This window comes from Cryptomeria japonica, chromosome 4, assembly GCF_030272615.1.
Source record: "Cryptomeria japonica chromosome 4, Sugi_1.0, whole genome shotgun sequence".
NCBI lineage: Eukaryota > Viridiplantae > Streptophyta > Pinopsida > Cupressales > Cupressaceae > Cryptomeria > Cryptomeria japonica.
This window is the reverse complement of record NC_081408.1, coordinates 495645710-495666132: the sequence shown is the minus strand read 5'-3', so window position 1 is coordinate 495666132 and position 20423 is coordinate 495645710.

Sequence of the window (20423 nt, the reverse complement as noted above, 5' to 3'; positions counted from 1 at the left end):
TAGTGTGAGCAACCATTTTGTTACACCATCCATTCCAAATAGTACAAAAAGAAATAGGAATGTCACAAGGTTTTAAACCTGCATGTTTAACTACAATGTTCCTGCATGAGATAAAAGGGACATGTTAGAAAAATTACATGTTATGGGTTATCTAAGGCACATTATCACAAACTAGATTAAAGTAATGGGGCAATGGTCGAAAAGGACGATTTAGGTGAACCTTCACTAGCTTGTTGGAGTTATTTCACATCTGTAAGTTAGTAAAGTATAGAATTAAATAAAATTTACAAATGTTAGTAATGTTAATAAGTATTTTGTGTTAGTGATTAGTTTGTAGATTGGTTGTTAGAAGTTAGATTTCTTTAAGTAGTTAGTAGGTAGGTTGAGGTAGTTTGGTATGGGAAACAAATGGCTTTATAAGAAAATATATATAAATAAATAAATCATCCTAATAAATTTTATTGTAACATGATATATTTGGTGTCATTTTTGGGTGCAATAATGACACCTAAATGCCAGAATAGTGGTGTTAGTTGATTAATCAGAAAGACAAGAAACTAACATACCAATGAGACTTTAGACATAAAGACTAACTTAGTTAAACAAGAAAATCTTTCAAAAGGTGTCTCATTGTTCTCTATCTCATAGGATTCCTCAAGTCAATGGTTGCTCCCAGTTCATTGAGCAACTGACCTTTGGAACGACAAATCCAAGAACAAGTGATAATGGATGAAATGATCTATGTGCAACATGCAACTAAGATATATAAGATAAACTTATTAAGATTAGAGTTATGCTATGATAATGATAATATACTAGGCTAATATGATATATGCTAACATGATATATGCTAAACATGACAAATGCTAAACATGACAAAATGCTATACTAAAATGCTTCTAAATGATTAAGATGATGATTTGCAACAAAGAGAGGCAAATTTGAGACTTTGATAAATTATAATCTAGATGCATGAAACTTGGATCCTTATAATGAGAGAAATGAGGCCTATTTATAGAAGAAATGGGCAATTGGATGGTTAAGATTAACTAATCTTAACAAGGGTTAGGATTGAATGATCCTCAATTCATGTTTACAATTTCCACCAATGAAATGGTGACAATTGTCAACATGAGATGACTTGAGAGGAGAGAGAAGAGGTATTAAATGCCTGAGAAGACATGGTGGTTACTGTAGACACCTAAAAGTTGCACAACAAATTAAGTGAATTTTATGCATTTAATTATCCATATTTCTTCCAATTAATTAAATTAAGATTTAACTAATATCCCTATTCTTCTAATTGGCCATTAATTAAATTAAAGATTTGATCAATATTCCCCTTTTTCTATCTAAGCCATTTAATTAAATTCACATTTAATTAAATCCCCCTTTCTAAGCCATTTAATTAAATTTACATTTAATTAAAATTTTCCTCATAACCATTTAATTAAAATTCCCCTTCTAGCCATTTTTAATTAAATTTATATTTAATTAAAACCACCCACTTGCAAAATAAAAAATCACATTTAAATGAATCAATATTTATTAATCCATCAAATGCAATTTGCAACCAACAATTGAAATAAATTAATTTTATTCTAATTAAATTCTTTTTTCCCTCACCCACTTGCCAAATCCTACATCTCCCACTTGCCTCCTAAACCTCTTCTAGAGCCTTCTAGATTCTTCTAAACCCTTTTAATTAGCCTAATCCCTCTAATCATGTCCTTTCTCTAAATTTGAGGAGGTCACTTCTCAAATTTGGAGGAAAGTCTTCTGAAAGCAATAAAGGCTTTGTCCATTCAACAAGCTAACTTGTTGAGCTCCCCCAAATTCGGAAGGACTCTTACAAATTTGTCCCCAAAGTTTTCTTTACCATTAATGGTTAACTCAACACTTCCCTCATGGTTAGAGAATTTCTCTCTAACTTAACGCTCAGCTAACCCAAGGGTCTCATCAAACACTCATGTCTTTGACCCTAGTTATCCTATTAACCCTTGCACAAGAGTTTACCCCTTGGGTAAAGGCTTTATCCAATGGATAACTCTAACCTAACCTTAACCCTTACCTCCTAAGGTAACCTTCATGTCTTCTCTAGCATTTAATGCCTCTTACATCTCCTCTCAAGCCCTCTCAAGGTGACATTTGTCAACTTGAGATTGGATTGAATCCCTCACATGGATTGATTACTTTCAATCCTAGCCCTTGTTGAGATTATTCAATCTCAACCCTCCATTGCCCTATTTTCCCTATAATTAGAGCTCTCATTCTTCATTCTAAAAAAAAGTCTTGTGTGCATCTAAATTATAGTCACATTGCAGGTTAAGGAGCTCTCTTTATTATCAAGCATCCATATCATAAGTATTTTAGTTTCATTTAGCTTAGATGCATATCTTTTCTTAGTTAATTAACTCGTCTAGTATCATCTTAGCTTTCAATTTGGAACTCATCTAAATCTTAATCATCTAGTTTTGCATTTCATCTTCATTATCTCATATTAGCATTTCACTAATATCTTAGTTGCATTTCCATTTAGATCTTAGAATCATCACATATTCCTCGTTCTTTTGGTAGTCATCCTATAGATCAAGTGCTCTTCCAAGTTGAGAGCCACCTTGATTTGAAGGATCCTTGGAGATAGAGAACAATGAGAGGCACTTAAGATCTTTATTTCATTTGTTTGTTTTAATGATTTTTGATCTCTAACATAATGTCCCATTGATGTGTTTGTGTTGTTTGCCTCTCTCATGCAGGTACCACAATCTGAGCATACATTTCTGGCACCCACCGTGGGGCTTAAACCCCATTTTTCTATATTTTGACTTTTTTTTTTGCAAGATTCACAGTTTTAAAGGCAGAATCATGCATACGACAAATATTCTAGCGCATATGACAGACATTCTCGTGCATACGACAGATCTTTTGGCACATTGAACATCTCTTTTCGCGCATTTAATTATTTTTCTCACGCATTTAACTGTTTTTCTTGCGTAGTTAAATGTTTTACTCGCGCATATAATTGTTTTTCTCGTGCATATAAATATTAATTTTGCGCAGACAACTATTTCTATTGCGCATATGATCTCTATTTTTGTGCATATAAAACATAAGCAAAAATTTGTAATCTATTGTTCAAAAAAAAAAAAAGGCTTGTGGAAGCCCACCCGAGATTTGAATTTTGCTAACTTATTTTCTTGCAGGTTTTCCTAACAAGTTTATTGCAGATTTGAAGGAGTTAGATAGATTTGGTTTTTCTTTTTTTTGCTTCCTTTCAAAGTTGGCTTAAAAAGAATTTATTTTTTTCATTGGTTTAAAAAGAATCTCATCTTTATTTTGGGCTTAAAAATCAACCTCATTTTCATTTGGGCTCTAAAAAGAATCATATTTGCAAGGTAAACGGAACAACAAATCAAACATTTACTTTCTTGCAAGTTAGGATTCACACTTCAGATTTGGGCTTAAAAAGAATCAACAAATTTTCAATTTCTTGCAAAGGATTAAAAAGAACAATCAACTTTATTATTGCAAGATAAAAAGAACAAGCCACAAATTTTTAATTTACAAGGCAATTTCCATTTCAAGTAAACGTGTTTTACTTTATGTTGACCAGGATTTCAATTTCCTAGTTAGACAACATATTTCTTTGTGGTATAAAAAGAACACTATGCTTGTTGGAGCAACATCTCCAAATAGGACTTAGCTAACCATTGCTTTGAAAAGGTTAAAAAGAACTTTGTTTTCTTTGTCTTAAGTGGTAGGTATATGCTCCCCCTTAATTGGGTGATCAAAAAGCCAAATCCACTTTTTCATTGCTTTATTTACTTTCAAGCATTAAATCCTTTAGAGGGCCTGCCTTCTCGAAGCCTTGAAAGGGCTAGTGTGAAGGGTATGACCCAAGTGAGGAATGACTTTATTGCCAAGTTTACCAACCCACTATAATCAAATGTGGAGGCTGATGAAAATCCCCTCCAATGGAAGTGTGTATTTGATAGCCTTCCCCTAGTATCCTTGTGATGTGGAAAGTCTTTGTTCTAAAGGTAGGGAAGCCTCTTAATTGAGTTTATCATTTGTTTTGCCGAATGGAATCCTTACTATGAACCTTAGCACTAGAAGCTTTGAGCCGAGTTAGTTGCCAAACATTGACAATATCATAGTGCAGGGGTGGGGAAGAATCCTACCTGAAGATTACTCACCATATATCTCCCAAGATAATTACTCAACTGTGAAGCAATTCACTTTGGGTTAATTTCTGGCAAAAGGCAAAAAAAAGGGTGCCCTCTAAGGGGTGACAAGGCTGTTTGAGCTGATGGAGTATCGAGACTAGTGGGCTATGATATTGTCAATGACCTTTGAAAAAATAGTCTATCTGATGTATCTTTTGTTGTAAATCAAACCGGTGATAACATCGGGGATTTGAAAACATCCTCACAAAAACATACACTCAATGTTTAGCATAGGGATGGCCATTGTTTTCATGTGTGCTATGTCTTCTTGTCATGAACATTAAAACATCTTGCAAATTACAAATCAACCAATACAACAATAAGTTCAAAACAAAGAGTAAAGAGAAAATTTAGTGATAAGAGAATTTACAAATCCATCCAAGCACTTTTAGAAAAGGGGTATCAGATCTTCAACTATCTTAGGATAAGATTTCATCCAACAAAATTAGGGAGTATCCATTTGAGTGATCAAAGGTTCCATCATCCAATAAGTCTTATCAAAACATTACCTAGTTAGGTTCTCATGTTGTCAAATTAAGTTTCTACATTGTGAAACTTAAATCATATCATTTGACACACTTTGTCGTAGAAGCAAATCAAACTAAACTTCTACTTGACAAGTAGGCTTAAGTATCCAAAACAAAGTATCCATATCCAACATCAACATCAACTTTGATCATTTTGTATGACCACTCCCCATAGTTTGAGAATAAGAAGTCTTAATCAAAAGATTAAGTTGAAGAAAAGACAACCTAGTTCTAAGGTACTTATCAAGAGGAGTAAATTTCTCTATATCAACTGTCAACTCTTTAAATCACATCGTGCATTCTTGCATCATATGCGGTTGTATCTCCAAGGAAAAACCAATGAATTTGATAAAGAAACTTTGAGAAGTAGGGCTTACATTCAAAAAGAAGAATTCAATCAACTCCTTAATAGTGGAGGAAGGATTAATCCCGCTTTGTTTCTAAAGTTTATTATCACTTACAACAAAGATCGACCTGAACCACCAACTCCACCAAGAACCCCAATAGAAGAAGAAGAATTCACTACTCTAGAGATATATTGATGCCCATTGTCACTCGCTCTCAGAAAAAAAAAGAGAAGGATTCACAACCAGAATCAAGCATGAGCCATAGGGAGACCAATCCTTTTGATGAATATGCAAATATGGAAGAAACAATGATCATTGAAGAGCTTCTCCAAGAATGTTGAGAGAATGCTACTTTCCAAAAACTCATAGAAAGACTTATAGAATCGGATAAGAAAAAATATCTCCTCATGCTAAATAGTAAAGGAGTCAATATTCCTGAAGATTTTGACATAGAAAATTTAAGGAATATTGATGAGAGAATCTCACAAACAAGGGCAAGAACCTATAATTACAATACCTAGAATCAAGAACACCTAAGAGGAGAGGAAACACATGATCAAGAAAACATACGCAATCGAGATCACACCCATGAACAAGATAACGCTCACAAACAAGACAATGCCCACAATCGGGACAATCTTAATGAATGAGGGGAAGCTCCCCATTGAAGGACCAATGCACCCCTAGATATTATTATGTAACAACTCCAAACACTTCAAAGACAAATGCAGGACATGCAACAAGGAACCATGATAAGATACTCATTAGAAGACATTTTTCCTTATTCTTTTGATAGAAGATTAAACATGGTACCTTTTCTCCCAAATTTAGATATACCAAAGTATGACAAATACGATGGTAAGAGTGATCCCCGTGATCATGTTTGGGAAATTTGTTCTATGAGCTTGGAGTTCGCTCACAATGACACATACCTAATGAGACTATTCCTGAGAAGTTTTGGAGGGAAAACAATGGAGTGGATGTCAAAAATCACACCTCCCATCAGATCATTTGATGAGTTGGTGAATAAATTCATAACAAAATACTCCTATAATATCCAACACGCGATCACCATGCTTGACGTATGCAATACGAAACAAAAGAACAATGAAAAATTCATGGTGTTTCTACAACGATGGAGGCGCATGGTTGCAAGGTACCCACGAGATGTGCATGAAAAAGAAAAGATGGAAATCTTCATAGACAATCTAAATAGTGAAATGAGTTATCATCTCAAACTACAATGTATACCATCTTTTGCAAAATTAATAGAGAATGGTATCCAAGTAGAAGAAGCTTCCATCAAGAAAGGAACCTTGAAGTTCTTTAAGGAAGTTGTTAGTTTGTCAAACAATAACACCTTTAACAATCAAAACAATGACAAAAATTCAGACAAGTCCAGATTTTGGACAAGAAACAAAAACATTGTTAATGATGGGGTAGTCGATGCCAACAATGTAAAGTCTAAACAACCAATGTTGACTTTATTAGGCAGCCCACCATCCAATAATGATCAAAGAAGTGCCAATCAAGGCATTAACACTTATCAACATAATACCAACCAAGGAGATTTAACGTCAAACAACAACAACAATCACCAAGGAAACAACAACAACAACCTAGGGAACAACACAAATCAAAGAGGCAACGCTAACACTTCCTTGTATCGATGAATATACAACCATTGGGACAAACCTTGGAATCAACATTTCGAGAGCTATTGGCAAATAAGATCATCACATTGCCAATCACAAGAAATTTTGAACCCCAGGTCAAACCACCATGGTGGAATGACTAGCATTATTGTGATTATCATCGAAACAAGGGGAATAGAATAAAGATTGCATGACGTTGAAGAACCTAGTTCAAGATATGATAGATAAGGGAGACTTAATGGTCGATGGCCATAAAACCAATGGTGACCATGAAGCTTTCAAAAATCCTCTTCTTAATTACGACAAGGGAGGAGCATCAATGTCAGACAACACCAAAGGAGCTCGTATAAATCACATATACGAAAACACTATCCATCACATATCGGCATATGACAATCAAGTGAATGTTATAAAAATCAAAGACAAACAAGAAAATGCATCGATAAATGTGACAACTAGAGCTCAGAAATGTCTTAAAGGGGAACACATCCACAATAACAACCCTCCCCAAGACTCAATATAACTTGGTCGACCAACTACGAAGAACACCTGCTCAAATATCTATACTTGAGTTGCTCAAACTTTTACCAAAACACAAAGATATCTTGGAGGAAGCTCTTGTTGAAACAACCATTCCAAATGATCTGGATATTGATCAATTTCAAGCCATGGTGGCCCATATGATGGTGCCACATAACATATCTTTTTCCGAACATGATGATGTCTCCTTGAGTCATATAACACCCCACTACATATCAAGGTCTTAGTCTATAAACATCGGGTAAAAAGAGTATTAATAGATGGAGGAGCCGGTCTCAATATATGTACTATCAAAGCCTATGATGATGAAGAAAGATCATCCGAAGGAAAGGTGATACTACCCATTCAGGTAGGTCTTGTACAAAGAGACACAATGTGTCAAGTCTTGAACATAGACTTGACATACAATATACTATTGGGTCGTTCATGGATCCATGAAATGCAAGCGGTACCTTCCACGTACCATCAATGTCTCAAGTTACCCTACAACGGAGAAGAAATTTCGATATCAACTGATACTAACCCTTTTCAGTATTGCAATGCTATGGGGGTAGCTCAAAATGTCCTGGTTCCACACAACAAGGAGGCCCAAGATTCCTCATCATCCAACCATCAAGAAGAACTCAAGTCTCTATCCATGAACGTCAAGCAAAAGATAAAAATAAAGGACCAAGGCATGGGGGAATACTCTTTTGAACCCCCGTGTCTATCTAAGTTGCCAACTTCACCAAGGTCTCATGGATAACCTTCCACATCAAGACATCAAGCAACACAACCCATCACAAAGTTTGATGGTAAATTTATCCAAATGGGCACACTGGCTGAAGAATCAGAAGATAAAGACATCCTTAACTGGCTATACAAAGATGAGGAAGAAATCAGAGCTGCTGCCCTAGAAGTAGCCGTACCAATAGCACAGTATAAAAATGGGTTTCAGATCATGCAACAAATGGGATACAAAGGAAAAGTGATGAATACTAAGAGGGGGGGGGGGTGAATTAGTATACCAAAAAATATTGAACTCAAACACTTTATTAGTCTAGCAGTAAACTGGTATAACAGTTTAACTAACAAACTGGTTAACACAAATGCAAACCAAACAACAAGTAAGGCATTCACCCACAAAAGCACAATCACCATAACATAAGATATTTTGACGTGGAAACCCAAATGGGAAAAACCATGGTGAGATGAAACTCACAAGTAACTATCTGCAGAATAGTAACTAGATCGGTTAAGGTCAGACTGGTTAAGGTCATACAGTGTTCTTTACCAGAACAGATCCTGTTAGGAATCTCAATCTCTGTTAGGAGATAAGTCCGATTAAAGACTACCTTGTGAGAGGATTTTAGATCCACAGATGTGAATCACATTGTTAGAGGATTTACAAAGGCTTTTCTGGGCCACCCGGTTAAGGGTTTCTAACTTGTCAAAGATGTGAGTAATCAACAAGTGAATGATCTAGCAAATAGCACAGTTTGCTTGGTTAGATCCATGATAGGTCATTGCTAATTCATTTCAACATTACTTCAGTCTTCAGTAAATCCACACATTATTACAACACACAAACTTGATATTCTATATTAAGATCGCACATACAGGAACTCATCAACCACCAAAAACCCTAACAACTACACACACATATTAAAACTCTAGACATGATGTCCTTAAAAGGAATCTGATTTCATGTCGGTCCAATAGGATTACATTGCAAGTTCCTACATTCAATGTATCTAGACACATTTGGTAACACGACACAAAATCACCGTCAAAGTGTCAGTGGATGGTAACTCATCACAAAAAAATACCGGTTGGTAACTCATCACAGAGTATTACTGATTTATACAACTTTACCGATTACCGGTTGGTAACTCATCATAGAGTATTACCAGTTTGTACAACTTTACCAATTACCGGTTGGTAACTCAGAGTAATACCAGTTTTAACTATTAAACAAATTACCGATTGACAAAAATGAAGACTGGGAAAATGATAACTGTCGCTTCTAGTTCCTTTGCTCCGTTCCGCTTGAGATCCTCGAACCGCTTGAGGTCCTCATGCCACTTGAGATCAGTACACACTTTCTGCAAGACACCAATAGTCTAAAGACTATAACATAATACCGATTGAGCATAAATCATACATACAAAAAGTGATCTCATAGCAAGTGTGTGTCCATCAATAACAATCACAACATAATCATAAAAAATGCCAACAAAAAGGACCTATTGGCCAGCATCAAGAAGGTATCATAGAACCCATACAACCCCATTCTCAATTAGCAAGAGATAAAATAGGACTTGTATATGGCCAACATATTCTTCTAGTACAAAAGAGAGCTCATCATCAAAAACCGCAATGGAAAGAAAAGAAAAAAACATAATGAAGACTCATGGAAAGAAGGATTACAACAAGAAACAAAAAAGACAAGGAAGGAGAAAAAACATGAAGAAAATGAGAGGCAACAAGAAGAACTCGCTATTCAAAGGGAGGAAACTTCTTATAAGAAAGTACATCATGTATAAGAACCTGATCAAACCAAGTCCAAGCTGCACAAGGAGGAGATTCCTACTAAAAGAAGGGAAACTCTGTATGAACAAATTAAAAGAATAAAAACAAGTACAGATCCTTAATCAGAACAAGCTAACTAGCTGGTATGAATTATCAGTGATCTTTTCTCACCATACGACATCCCTGTTAAATTCAGTGAGGTAACCTAGTACAATGATTTTGAAACCGATTCCAATGAGTATAAGTGGGATACTTGTTCTAATGTTACAAAGGATATTGGAGTGGATACAATCCACGCATACACACCCATTTCTCATGAGGGACAAGGCTCAAGATCTCGATCGTTTGAATTTGGACTGCAACATATCTATGAGGCTAGTGAGAACGAGCAATGACGATACAAACAAGGCAATGTGGAGGAGAGTACCATCAAAGACCTCGAGAAAATCATACACCTCACTGATATCCCAAACAACTATGACAATGTCTCCATCATGACACTTACAAAAACTGATCTTAACCCACCAAATGAATCCCTATCACTCATATATCCTGACCTCATAGACTGGGAAGAACCCAAACATTATGATATACCAATATTCCCAAACGATGAGTCAATTGTCCAATACCTTTGCTTAGTCAACCGAGAAACATGCTCCACCAGTGAACCACATAAGGATATCTACAATCAAGGGAGTGCCATGTCTCTTAGTCGCAAAAACAAAGAAAAAAATGGATCTAATGGTGAAAACCATTTAATGGCAGCATTAGATTGCAAAAAAAAATAAAAAATAAAAGATGTACTTGAAGGTGAAAAACTTTTTGAGGCACCTGAAGATGGGAGACTTGACACTCTTCTTGAACATTACTAGGAGAGGTCACCAATCTTGATTGAGCCAACTCAATCAATAAATATTAGCACTGAAGCGACAACCAAAACCATACATCTGGCAGAATCACTCACAGAAAAAGAAAAACCAGATTTTGTCAAATTCTTCAAGGAGAAGCAAATCAATTTTGCCTTGTCTTATGCTGACATGCCAGGGGTAGATCTGAATCTAATCATGCATCACTAGTTGTCCATCACTCTAGGAGCTAAACATGTCAAATAAAAATTACAGAAGATGAATCCACATGTGGCATTATTAGTCCAAGTAGAACTGAAGAAGTTATTAGATGGCAGATTCATCTGACCTATAGACTATGTCAAATGGATCTCAAACATTGTACCAGTTTCTAAACCAGATAAAATCATAAGGATTTGTATAGACTTCAGAGACCTCAACAAGGCATGTCTGAAAGATGAATTTCCTTTTCCAAGCATCGACATCATTGTTGATCTAACTACAGGGCATGCAATGCTATCACTCATGGATGAATTTTCGAGCTACAACCAAATTAAGATAGCTCCAGAGGATCAAGATAAAACTGCATTCACATGTCCATGGAGAACATATTGCTGGAATATCATGCCTTTTGGCTTGAAAAATGCCAATGCAACTTATCAAAGAGCCATGAAAACAATCTTCCATGACATGATGCATACTTTCATGGAGGATTATATAGATGATTTGCTAGCTAAATCATTCACAAGAGTTGAACACCTGGGCATCCAAGATAAAATCTTTCAACGATTGGAGCAATTCAATGTTAGATTAAACCCTAAGAATTGTGTCTTTGGGGTCACATCTGGAAAACTTTTGGGCTACATTGTATCAAAAAAAGGCATCGAAGTAGATCCAACAAAGGTTCAGGCTATCATGGAGATGCCACCCCCTAAAAATATTAGCTAGATATGATCTCTACAGGATAGGCTACAATCCATCAGACGATTCATTGCTCAGTTAGCTGATAAATGTCTTCCATTCAATCATCTGCTTCATAAGAATATACCTTTCAGATGGGAAGACAAATATGTAGACTCATTCCACCAACTCAAACAATATCTGATGAATCCACCAGTTTTGGTACCGCCAATAGCAGGCAAGCTGCTCATCCTTTATATATCAACAACATAAGTATCATTGGGGGCACTACTAGCACAAGAAGATCCAGTAGGCAATGAAAGGGCTATCTATTACATCATCAAGACTTTGAACGAATATGAACTCAATTATACATTCATCGAAAAGGCTTGCTTAGTGGCGGTGTTTGCTTCTCAAAAGTTCCGCCACTATATGTTAGCCCACACAATCAAGCTGGTAGCAAAGATCGATCCTCTCAAGTATCTACTCAGCAAGGTCGCTCTCACAGGAAGATTAACTAAATGGGTCACGATCGTAAGTGAGTTCGACATTCATTACATAGAACGATGAGCTATCAAAGGACATGCAATTGTAGATTAACTGGCAGAAGCACCACTACCAAACCAACACCCATTACAAGTGGAATTTCCAGATATGGATGTACTCATTATCACACCCAAGCAATGGACCCTATACTTTGATGGATCCTATACACAACATGGATCAGGTGCCGACATCCTGTTCGTCACTATAGAAGGGCACACAATTCCAAGATCTTACAGACTAATGTTTCCATGCACCAACAATATTGCTGAATATGAAGCCTTGGTAACAAGAATCAAAGTAGTTGTAGAATGGATAATCACAAAATTAAGAGTCTATGGGGATTTTCAATTAGTTATCAATCAGATCAATGATGACTATTAGATGAAAGATGATAAGCTAATGCCTTACAAGAGAATGGTGGATGACTTCCAAAATTACTTTGTGCACATTACCTTTGAGCAGATTCCAAGATTGGAAAACAAAGTTGCCAATGCAATGGCCACTATCACCTCGCTTCTACAAATTCCAGATAAAGGGAATCGTTATGAATTCCTTGAGGAGCAACTATTTTCCCTAGCCTATGAAAATTCCACATCCCAAGTCATTTGTGCCTTGACCGGTTCTAATTCCCCTCTATACGAGAAGATCTATGACTATCTCAAAAAAATACCCTGCCACTTGACCTATCTTGCAACCAAAAACAAAGCTTCATCCAACAAGCTGCTTGTTGTACCTTAAATGCTGAAACACTTTATCATCGAGGTCTAGATAATACTCTTCTTCGATGCCTTGATCGTAATGAATCTGACTCCTCCTTACATGAGCTTCACGAAGGTATTTGTGGTACACATACAAGTGGTCCTACTCTTGCCAAGAAACTTCTGAGAATGGGATATTACTGGCTGACAATGGAAAGAGAGTCCTATAAATTTGCTAGGAAATGTGCTAAATGCTAAATTCATGGTAACCTCATACATGCACCAACACATGAGTTGCAACCATTCACCACATCTTGGCCTTTCTGTCAATGGGGACTTGATATGGTAGGAAAGATTCATCCTTCCTCTTCAAATGGGCATAAGTTCATTATGACCACCACAAAGTACTTCACCAAGTGAATCGAAGCAATCCCAATGACCATCGTGACTAGAAAGCGGATCTCGTCATTCATCATCAACTATCTCATTTGTAGATATGGCATTCCTAGTTCCATCATCACAGATAATGGACATCCTTTCAAGAATCAAGATGTGCAAGATCTATGTGAATGATTCAAAATACAACATCGCTTTTCCACACCATACAACCCACAAGGGAATGGCTAAGCAGAAGCATCAAACAAAATAATCTTGAAAAATCCTCAAGAAAATAGGGATTGGCATGTATAACTCAACCTGACACTTTGGGCCTACAGAACAAGTATCTGCACACCTACAGGGGCTACATCATATTCATTGGTGTATGGTTCAGAAGAAATTCCACCTCTTGAGGTAGAAATCCCATCTCTTAGAGTATCTTTAAAGGGCCTCATACCATATGAGGAATATTGAGTGAACAGGTTGCAGGAACGAGAGCTTCTTGATGAAAAATGACAACGTTCCTATGACCATCTCAAGGCATATCAACAATGAATGTGCAAAAACTATAATCACAGAGTCATCCCAAGGGATTTAAAAATTAGTGATATTTTCCTAAAGGAAAATCCTAGAAATCAGCAAAATTGAGAGAAGAAGGGGAAGTTTGAGCCTAACTGGTTGGGACCATTTATCATCATATCAACCTATGGATCAGGACCATATCCATTGTCAACTTCAGAAGGGGATGTTCTTGATGAACCAACCAATAACATCCATCTAAAGAAATTCTACACTTGAATTGTTCAACGCACAGATCAAAAAAAATAACAAAAAAAAAAAAAGTATCAAAAATTATCATTGAGGTGAAAACCTAGCAAACAGGCGCCTTGTGACACAAAAAAATACAAGAAACAAAAAAACAAATCAAAAAGTGCAATAAAAACAAGTGGTGCAAACTTGGCAACAAGCGCCACTTGTGAGAGAATGACTCCTCCATTTATCGGTACTTCTATCATATCTTTGATTCATTTGATCTAAGCCCATAGTCACCACCAAATACTTATACACACCACATCATCCTGGACATACTTAGCGTTGTCACTGTCCCTGATAATCTAAATCATATCCCACCATGGCTTGGTGATATGTGTAAATATCCATATCGAGTAGTATCAATAGTAAGGGGCAAAATCCTGACCTTGCTGGGGGCATTTCACCTTGAGGGTTTTAGACATTAGACCAAACACGTAGCAAGACAACAGGGATCAGAACAACCAACAAATAACAACAACAAAGCAAGAAGACTAGATATCATGGAATTGAACTGATTGGAATTGAACAAAAGATCTATTTGCAAGATGTTTTACTTGACAAGAATACATTTCCAATAGCATACATGCTTACTTATGGTTGTTAATTTTTTCTTATCATATCTCCTAAGTGAGTCAAGGATGTCTCAATGACTAGAGAAGCAAGGAAAGAATGTGATGTTTTCTTTGTTTGTTGTTTGGGAGTGAAGCCTTCTACTATGCAAATTTGTCTTACAACATGATCAGGTAACATATCCTACAGACATTTCGGATTTGCATGGGACAAAGGTTAACTCTTGTCTATTTTACACAAGCAACACTCAGGTCATCTTGGTTCAATTATACCTCAATGCTTGTGCCGTCTTGCAATATCAAAATCCATGTAAGTTATACTCAGGTCATTATGGTTTATTTATACCATGATGCTTGTATCAACTTTCAACAAGTCAAGGCCTGATGATGAAAACAAAAGAAGCACTGGCACTTTGATCAAAACGGATGGCAACATTGAGAACGAGAATGCATATTAAGCTGGGCATTAGCTGCACATCATTATCATCTTAATCTTGGATTAGGTTGCATATCATTTTAAATCTTGCATTAGTATCATTGCAACATCATTATCATCTTAATCTTGCATTAGGTTGCATATCATTTTAATCTTGCATTAGTTGCACATCATTATCATCTTAATCTTGCATTAGGTTGCATATCATTTTAATCTTGCATTAGTATCATATCATTATCAATAGGTTGCATATCATTTCATGTTCATCTTGCATTAGTATCATACCATTATCATATTACTCTTGCATTAGGTTGCATATCATTTTAGGATCATTAATGTCATAACATGTTAATCTTGCATTAGATTTCATATCATTGTCATTTTCACTTTGCATTGGGTTGCATATAGATCATTAGGTGCATTCTCATTATCATATCAAGTTTTCATTATCATTATCATTTAGACCATGTTAAAACCTTGCATATACTTACATTCATTGCATTAGTTACCATTATCATTACATTTCATACATCTCATTTTCAAGATACATCTCACATTATCATTACATTTCATACATCTCATTTTCAAGATACATTCACAAATCAAAATCATATCATTATCACAATGCTTCCGATACATGAGAATCATCATATCGAGCATATGCAACATTCTAGATTGCATTATCCATAGCACACAAAAGCACAAAACACAATAAGAAACATTTGCACAAATCATAAGCATCTGCAATCATTAATCCAACCATCATCTACATATTACCTTCCAAACATATAGTACATTACAATCATCATAGAAAGAATATAAATCATCCACAACGCACACATCACATCATCTGGATCATCATTCACAACAATCATCTAGATCAAAATCAAAGTAGCTGCATCCATAACATATCATCATATGTATGTGTGACCACATGCTGATCCAAAGGAAAAACAAGGATGTAAGTCAAAAACTTATCATCAATAAAGTAATCAAATGACCAAAGTCCCTAGATATATATCAATAACACATGTCCATCATATCATGTAACATCAGTTTCAAGGCAATCAATAAATATCAATAAGATCATCAAAACATCATATGAGAACATCGTTGAGAAGCATATCAATAAGACCAAAGTACAACAATGTATCATATTAGGAGGTCATCAAAATACAAATATATATGTACATCAAGGTACAATTACAATTTAATCTATGAACATGATCATGACGCAAGATCAACATGACTACCTATAGGACCTACCGACCGTGAGCTCGAGCTACCCACACTTGTGCTACTGCTAGGAGCATCCCTCTAGGGACCCACAACCCCCTCATTGTCGCTCTGTCTCTGAGAACCCCCACGCTGAGAACTGGCAGTATAGGTAGGAGCACATCGATCCGGTGGTATAACCTAAAAATATAGAGTTATGTAATACTTTTCCCACCCAGTCTGCTCAATAAGACTCCTGGTGGTGTCCCCTGTAACACCCTGTGCGGCTACCTACTGCAATGATCACATTGTCTCCTCTGTCTAGCTGCGTCGCTCTATCTTTGCATCTCTCTCCGCCTAAGCAGTACCCCACTCTAGCGACACTATCACCACCTGTCTCTGCAGCTGTGCAACTTGTGCCTGGGCCTGTGTAAGCTAACCCTATACCCTATGAAACAAGGACTGTAATGCTGCTATCTATGCCTACTGCTGATGAGGAGGCACTCTAATATGCAAACCTTGTGGCTACAAAGGTTGCGGATCCTGCATACCAACCTATTGAGGGGCAGGAGGGGGCATATCAATCCTCATTTGTCAGGCCAATGGTTGTACATCCTCCTCCTCTAACTCCTCCTCTGCTGCTGCACCCGCCAATTCCATCAAACTTACTCCTCCACCAACCTCCTCAGACTTTGTATTCTCATCAGAAGAATCACCACTCTCCTCCTCAGATCCATCACTATCTAATCCCTCCTCAACCCCCACGGCAGCAACATCCTCCACCTGCATTGATCCTCCCCACCTAGCCCGATCCATCCTCCATCCTCCTCCTCTACCCCTCACCACCCCTCCTCTACCCCTCACCACTCCTCCCTCATCTCCTCCTCCTACCCCACCACCACCTCCTCCCCAACCATGTCCAACCGTACCACCTACAACAATCCTACCACCCCTCCTCCCTCTACCCCTCCCCCCACCTCGACGACCTCCACCTTGATCATCATCATTGACCTCCTCCAATGTAGGAATTGACTCTCTTGGCCCTATCAATCAAGGGAACCTGTGTGTCAAAATTTTTGTGTATACTTAACAGTCATCCATGCATCTTCTATATCCTCAAACACGATCCATACACAAAAGGGAAAATGATAGAACTCAACCCGATTTGTCATAAAATCGAACGTGGGCCCCCAATTTGTCCTCTCCTTGTGTACCCAAGTGTACACAATCATCCCTTGTGGTATCAACTGTACGCACCCAAACTGTTGGTAAACCCAAGGAAGAATAAACCTCTCTATCACATATAGGGTGCGACCCAAAAGAAATCTTCTCATAAATAAATGTGGCACCTCAAAAGCATCATCCAACCATGGCTCACACAATCGATAGGGCCTCCACACCACTGTATTCATATCATCCAGGGCCCACCTCCAATACTCTAACTTCACGAGCATTGATTGGGAAGAAACTTGGTTGTACATCATCACAAAAGGTGCCCCTGCTAGTCTGAACCTTGGCCCAAGTGGACGGGCCATGACTATGTGCTCCCATGCCCAAAACTATAGTAGAGTGCATCCGGAAGCTAGATTGGTCGCATCATCATAAACCACCTGATGTAGCTCATGATATAAATAGGAAAGCAAACAAATACCCCATGCATATCGTGTACGCGCTTGCACCATCTTTCAGAGCACTCGACCCTATCCAAATGATAAACCATGTGACCTCCTATCCGGAATCAAGAAGCTGCCAATCAAACCTACCAAAACTGAAGGGAGCGGGGCATAGTTATCTACCATGTCCTGCCATGCCACTAAGTAACCTGCAATATGGGGATCGATAAACACCTCCCGTAGAGCATCGGTCCCATCGACCTCCTCCACATCATACTCCACAAGCTCACCTATAATCGAAATCCGCAGAGTCCAATAGACATCCTCTGGTGTCACTATGATCTCGCCCATCGGTAAATGGAAGGTGTTATGCTCGTTGTGCCAACTCTCGGCCAACCTAGTAAGTAGTGCCCTATTCTTTTGATAGGGTGGCATGTGTATCAAGTGGATTAGACCGCAAGCCTCTATGACAACCAAATCATCAACACTCAATCGATCTTGCATCACAAAAGTTTTCAGGAATTTCTCCCAAAGCATGAATACTCCTCAATGGGCCTATATCAATACATGGATATCATACTATTAGATACATCTATTCTACACAATCCGACACTCAACAAATCAAGTGATGACAGTCACATAATCAGCCAAGGTTTGTTCAATTATTCAATCAATTATTCACGCCTCATATCGACATTCAAACAACACGCTTCATATCAAGACAAATATAAAAAACCAAATACCATTTTAAAACAACCATGTTCCATATCGACAATCAATCTCAAAAACAAATCAATCAAGTTCCAATCAATCCAGACTCATATCGCAGATCAATCAAATTCATCTCATATCAACAAATCAGACCCATATCAAACAATAATTGACTCATATCGAATCAAGACCCATATTGAAATCAGACCCATATCGAATCAAAACCCATATCAAAATCGGACCCATATCAAAATCAAACCCATAACAACAAGTTGACCCATAACAACAAGTTAACCCATAGCGAAAAATTGACCCATAAAAAAAATGACTCATAACGACAGCAAAACCCATATCGAAATCGGACCCATATCACAAACAGACTCATAACGACTTTGACCAAGAATGATCCAGACCAAAAATTAAATTAACCCAACAGACTCATAACAACAAACATCAATTAATGACAAAAATCAACACATTCGATTCAAAATGACACTTTGACAGGGTGTAAAACTTCCTAACGAATCTAATAATCAAAATTACACGTCAAAAATTATCCAAAAATAAAAACTTTGCTCACTGTGTCATATGCAATATTTAATCTATCGTATGCGCTAAAAAACACATAATATGCGCCAGACTGTTTCTCGTATGCGCTATACTACTCTTTATATGCATTGTTCTAATAATCAAATGTGCCATTCTAAAAATCATATGCGCAAAAATTAAAAACGTGCAAAAAAACCCTAGCTAGCCCTAAAAATTCAAAAAATCTACTAAAACTGCCTAAAATCTAAACTAAAATTTTACAAGCAGGGTTAGAAAATTGAACTCACCGGTGGGCCATACTTCGTTGGCCTCTCAAATTAGCGAACTCACTCAAAACGATGACGGTGATAGGGGGTGTCTTCTCCTCTCTCTCCTCCAAGCTTTAATGCTCCAAAGACAAGTGTGCAAATGAGGTAGAAATGGGCCCTTGGAGGCTTATATAGCCCATGCTGATGCAGGTAGTTGTGATGCCTCGGTGGACGTGTTGGGCATGTACGCGCTATCCCGACATAGTCTTCACCCCATTTTTCCATATCCTTTTTAATAAATCTATCAGGCGATAAATTTTAAAAATCCAAAAAAAAATCATAAATTAAAAAAAAATCATAAATTTTAAAAATCCATTTTTTTATTTTTATTTTTAAATCCAAAAAGATCAACATTTTTTTCCAAAATATCGCCGTACTTCGTGCCGCTCCCTCGAACAATGCAATTTTTTCTCAATTTATCACCCGAGGGGACATATCATCATTATCATAATCGACATTTCCATATCGGCTCCATTATCAGTCTCATATCGACACCAATTCCATATCAACATATCATATCGAAATCAATTTTTATATCCAGGGAATCAAATCGACAACTTTGACAACAACATCATATCAAAAAATTTTGACGACAAATTGAATGTTTTTCTTTGAATCAACATATGGTCACACGTTAACTCAAAGAGGGGCAAAATGTAGACACCTAAAAGTTGCACAACAAATTAAGTGAATTTTATTTATTTAATTATCCCTATTTCTTCCAATTAATTAAATTAAGATTTCATTAATATCCCTATTCTTCTAATTGGCCATTAATCAAATTAAAGATTTGATTAATATTCCCCTTTTTCTATCTAAGCCATTTAATTAAATTCACATTTAATTAAATCCCCCTTTCTAAGCCATTTAATTAAATTTACATTTAATTAAAATTTCCCTCATAGTCATTTAATTAAATTTACATTTAATTAAAATTCCCCTTCTAGCCATTTTTAATTAATTTTACATTTAATTAAAACCACTCACTTGCAAAATCAAAAATCACATTTAAATAAATCAATATTTATTTAATCTA